General features: G+C 42.4%; 1 long non-coding RNA gene across 1 annotated transcript; it reads right to left on the reverse strand.

Annotated features, from left to right (window-relative positions):
• Positions 1-550: 550 nt before the first annotated feature.
• Positions 551-4932, reverse strand: LOC135572995 (uncharacterized). The gene is made up of 5 exons (XR_010464610.1): positions 3819-4932; positions 1480-1567; positions 1206-1379; positions 1017-1101; positions 551-892 (listed from the first exon to the last, which is right to left on the reverse strand). It is a non-coding gene; the product is annotated as an uncharacterized LOC135572995 (long non-coding RNA).
• Positions 4933-5458: the final 526 nt, after the last annotated feature.

The following is a 5458-nucleotide window of genomic DNA, read 5'->3' on the forward strand; positions in this document are numbered from 1 at the left end:
TAGGAAATTGAAAAACTGTCGAATCTCTGTATTGTTGAATTTATTCCTGTACACAACCCTGACACGTCTATCATGAACATCTGCAGCCAGATTTATTAGATAATTGTCCAATTCCCCAAAAACATCTTGTGGCGTTTCAGACTCTACGGACCTAGGCGTTACGGGGTGTTCTTACGCTGTCGGGGTTGTCGGGGCCGAAATTGTCTGACTCGCGTTCATACGATTAATTAAGGTTATGAGGGCTTCGGGAATCTGGGATAACATGTTTTCCTCAACCCCCCCTGACTGGTTCATACGATTAATCATTTCTAAGAGTTCGGCTGGAATCTGTGTTAATATGCTTTCATCTAACGTTCCTGAATCGTTCATACGTCTTATAACTTCTAGGAGTTCGTCTGGAATCTGGGATAAGAGGCTTTCAACTGTCTCCCCGTGTTGCGTTAGTTCTGCCATTTTTGGATAATTAAGAGTGTTCGTTTTTTTTTTCTTTCTGTAATGGTTGGTGTTACATGTATGATTTTAGCGTCTGTATTTGCGTTTTTAATGGGGTTGCTGTTTAACATGCGTGGAATTGTTCTATGCCAGAATAACATATCGTCTCTGTACTGTCTCTCAATTAAATCCCCCAGTCGTTTGTATAGCAAAACATTCCTCGATTTCAAAGCCCTGGAAAATAATGTGAAAAACCTTTCTTGTTCGGCTGCAGGTATTGAGGCCGTAGAATTGACTGGGTCTATAAGGTTGGCCGCATCACAGAATAGCTGGTCATCAACATCTGACATGTCATTAAAAACAGGTCTCTTGGGTGTTTCATTCGGAATGCTCGGGGCGCCGGAATCCCCCAGCTCTAGATTTATGTGGTCGTCTGTGCCGTTTTTCGCCGGTGCGGAGTCTGAATGAAAATAATACATACATAATTACGTTATTAGATATAAAAATATATATGTTAGCTACATACAAATGTCAAATACCTTTCCGTTATAATAATATATATTAACAGTACATAGTTAAAATACCTCGGCTTTTTTTGGCGCTTGTTGTGACGAATCGCCGAAACCGGGGGTGTGTGACCAGATTCTGCTGGGTCTGTCTCCGGGCAGTCTGAAAAAACATTATTTGTCCTTGTTTTAACATAGGCTATCAACAGATCTATAACTAATAAAAAGGCTGATAACTAATAACAAAGCTGTATAATGGTCCCATACCTTGTCCCTGGAGCGCCGGCTCGTGAAGCAGCAAGTTCCCGGCCCAACAGTAGTTTTCGGGTGGGCTTGATTCTGAGCAGTGTACTTGGGCCACAGTGAACGGTAGAATTGCATCAAAGTCCTGCGTGTCAGCTGTCCATAACGCATCCTTTATCATAAAGGGCTGTATGTCGGCTGTAAATACATAAAATAGTTTTAAAAAATAGTACAACCTATTTTTAAAATGTTTATATATAAATATTTCTTGGGTATGTGTTTAATTATAAGGACTTACAACGAAAAAAGGCCGTTGGTGATTGTCTGCCAGACTTTTGCTCCTGCGAACCCCCATCATGTTCCAGATCAGGTAAATCGCGTAAAAGCTGCGTAAATGATCCTAGATTCCATTAGACAATGTTATCAGTGATACGCTATATCTACACTTTTTTTTTTTTTTTTTTTTACCTATATTGGGCATTTGGCCTGAAATACCCAAATAACTAGGGGTTAATATTCCAATAATATTCAAACAAATCTTAAAATATGTTTTTTTCATTTACTCACCTCCAGAAATATCCATTATGCGAGATTCCCTTATTCAGAATATTATTATTATTATTTTAATATGCATGCTCAATATTCGGGCCTTTATGTTTGCGCTAAAGCAATGCTGACAACGTTAAAAAATAGTTCTGTCCCTAACTATCTAAAAGTTCGGAATGAGTTTTTTTGAGAGATGTATGCTACACCCCAACCCATGTATGTCTGGTTTAGAGAACACAGGCTGTGAATTCAAACAACAGGAGGGGATGTCGTGACATTCTGTCTGCAAACGGGGTGTGTGGGGGCCGCAGATTAGCGATATCTATGTTTAACCCCCGCTGTTTGGCTGATATCTCGACATGCCTTATGCATGATAGTGCACACCTTGGTTTCAAACGGTTCTCTACAGATAAGAGTTCTGGGACCCCCCAACCTTAGGATTTATGTTACACACACAACCAACCACACACACACACACACACACACACACACACACACACACACACACACACATACACGCCTGTTGCTCCGCCTCAAGACCCCTCCCCACACACACACAAACACTCTGATTCTATTTTACTTCGCGACAGAGTTGGAAGACGTTGTTAAATAGGTTTTTCCCATAGTTAAAACTAGTTGCTCCTACCCTCTACTTTTTTGAACATTTTGTTAAAAATCGCGCAACATTTCAGCGCCCTGCTACTCATGCCAGGAATATAGTACGTTCATATGGTTAGAATGTGTGGATAGGAAACCCTCGGACCCTCGGACGTTTTTTAAAACTGGTTAAATCACGACTGTGGCTATAACATAACGTGCGTTACATCGGAAAGCGCAGGAAAACCTGATCACAGAAAATGGAAATAAATATCCTTGCGCCACTTCCAGCAATTGTTAACAGTGAGCCGAATTAGATAAGACCGAGCATTCAACTCCCACAGCATCCCCATGTTGTCTAGAGTCTTGTGAATTGAATCATCTTTGATTCTTGGTTGAACCGAAACAGGGGCACCACTTACCTCCGGTCTCCGCCCAGATCATTCCGGAAGAGCTCTCTCGTGAAATTTTTTCCAAGACGACAGCTAATGATTTTTACATCGCCTACGGATGATTTTTATCGCTTATTAATGTTTACTAATACCTAAAGTAGCATTACAAACGTATTTCGAAGTGTTTTGTGAAAGTTTATCGTCTACTTTTTGAATTTAAAAAAATGACGTTACGTTGTGAAATCGCTGTTTTTTTCGTTTATCACACAGTCTACATATAACGATATCTTGGCTTTATATGGCCCGATTTAATCGAAATAAAGACCCAATAGTGTTTATGGGACATCTAGGAGTGCCAACAAAGAAGATGGTGAAAGGTAATGACTGTTTTCTATTTTATTGTGCGGTTTGTGTAACGCCGAAATGCTAATTATTTTGTTTACGTCCCCTGCTGTGCTTTTGTGTTGTAGTGTATTGGTGCATGCTATCAGATAATAGCTTCTCATGCTGTCGCCGAAAAGCATTTTAAAAATCTGACTTGTTGCCTGGATTCACAACGAGTGTAGCTTTAATTTGATACCATGCATGTGTATTTTAATGAACTTTTGAGTTTTAACTAATACTATTAGCATTTAGCGTAGCGCATTTGCATTTCCAGAGCTCTAGTTGGGACGCAAGCGTCCCAAGTAGAAGCAAGAGGTTAAAGGGTGAGATACCGTTTTTAAACATTCCTTTTATTGAATTCCAAAATATTTCGTACAACCTTTAAGACATGTTTGAATTAAGTAACCCATTTGAATAATATTTAAACATGCAGCACATGTGTTTTATGTAAAAATAAAAAAAACCTTGGATGCAGGTCTTTGTACATTATTACAAACTTTAATAAAACGTAATGTTCATAACATACCCAAAGTAGGAATAGACTATAAAATAATACATGTTTTCTTTTCAGATCTTACAGTTGTCTGCGCCAGACCCTAGCTTGAGAGAAAAGAGCGCTACCCCCTAGTTAAATGGGGGGGGGGTATACATTTTCAAAAATTAACACCTACATTTTAACACACGTTATAATTCAACATTTATTTTAAATATTTCTTACAGATATATGGGGTCCTGTTAGCCCTGAACATTATCCGTTTCCATTTCCCCATCACAAAGTCTTTTCCGCGCTCCGTCGAAGCTCTGTCCACTTTCCTGCCAGGGAAAGATCCGCCTTCGAACTTGTTGTTGTTCCGGTGTATGTCTCAACGATAACCTATGTTGTTCCGGGGTATGTCTCAACGATAACCTAGGCCATCGCCGTAATTGTTCACGATTTTCGAAAAGACTGTCCAGCTTATTCATCAGGGTTCGGAAAATGTGGTAATCGCGCCATTTAAAACTGAACATTATTTGAAAAAAATTTACATCCTTGCATGCTTTGGAGGATACATATGAACTGACCGTTTTCGTAGCATTTGACCTGTCAAATTGTTCACATGCTAAAATTGTCACTCTGGAGTCCGGGGTATAACCCATGGATGTGACTCTCAGGGCCATTAGATCCTGACGTCCACAGACTTGTTCTTCCAACGCATATCCTGGCAGCCTTGAAGCACTCAGGGCACGTTCCATTTGACACAAAGCTAGCCTTATTTTAAGCCATTCTCGCATCCTTAGCGCTAGAGAAAAAGGCTCGGGTTCTGCACGATAAAAGGGTTGGGACACGCTGTCTGTGAATATCTTAACCGTAGATTCCTCCGGGTTGAATATGTACGAAATATGGCCCTCGCTTGTACACAGAAATCCGTTAAAACATTCGGGAGCCTCTACCAAAATATCCTCCAAGCTTTTGGCATTGGGTTCGTGACATGAGCTACAGAGCACTCCGAGAATTCCCCTTGTAGACATATTTTTAGATGCTTAATATTCAGGTCTTAAAAAATGGCTTGTTCTGGACATTTATAATGCTGAGGCCCCAGCGCTATCTATAGCCCCAGACATTCCTGCTTCATAGATAACAACCATAAGGGAGATAAAACTGGGGGGTGGAGGGGGGCATGGGCCCCAAAAGTTCAAACACCCTCTAACACATGACCACACGAACAGGGGGCGGGGCGGGGGCACATATTCTGTACATGTCATCAGGTCATAAGGTCAGCAATCAATCAATTTTGACACATGCCGTATCCTATTACTCTCTCACCTCTCTTCTCTGTCTCCCTCTCATCCACCCCACCTCTCTTCTCCGTCTCCCTCTCGTCCACCCCACCCCACCTCTCCCTCTCCTCCACCCCACCTCTCCCTCTCCTCCACCCCACCCCACCTCTCTTCTCTGTCTCCCTCTCGTCCACCCCACCTCTCTTCTCTGTCTCCCTCTCGTCCACCCCACCCCACCTCTACCTCTCCTCCACCCCACCTCTCTTCTCTGTCTCCCTCTCCTCCACCCCACCTCTCCCTCTCATCCACCCCACCTCTCTTCTCTGTCTCCCTCTCGTCCACCCCACCTCTCTTCTCCGTCTCATCCACCCCACCTCTCTTCTCTGTCTCCCTCTCGTCCACCCCACCTCTCTTCTCCATCTCCCCCTAGTCTATAGGTGTTTATAGTCAAGTCAGTGCTGTAGAACCATGGCGTGGGATGGCTATATAACCAACCTGATGGCGGGAACACCTCCCTTTGTGCAAGAGGCAGCGATCTGTGGTTCTGAAGTGGGGAAGGAGTCGGTCTGGGCCTCAACACCTGGAGGTCAACTGACTAAT

This window comes from Oncorhynchus nerka, linkage group LG8, assembly GCF_034236695.1.
Source record: "Oncorhynchus nerka isolate Pitt River linkage group LG8, Oner_Uvic_2.0, whole genome shotgun sequence".
Taxonomy (NCBI): domain Eukaryota; kingdom Metazoa; phylum Chordata; class Actinopteri; order Salmoniformes; family Salmonidae; genus Oncorhynchus; species Oncorhynchus nerka.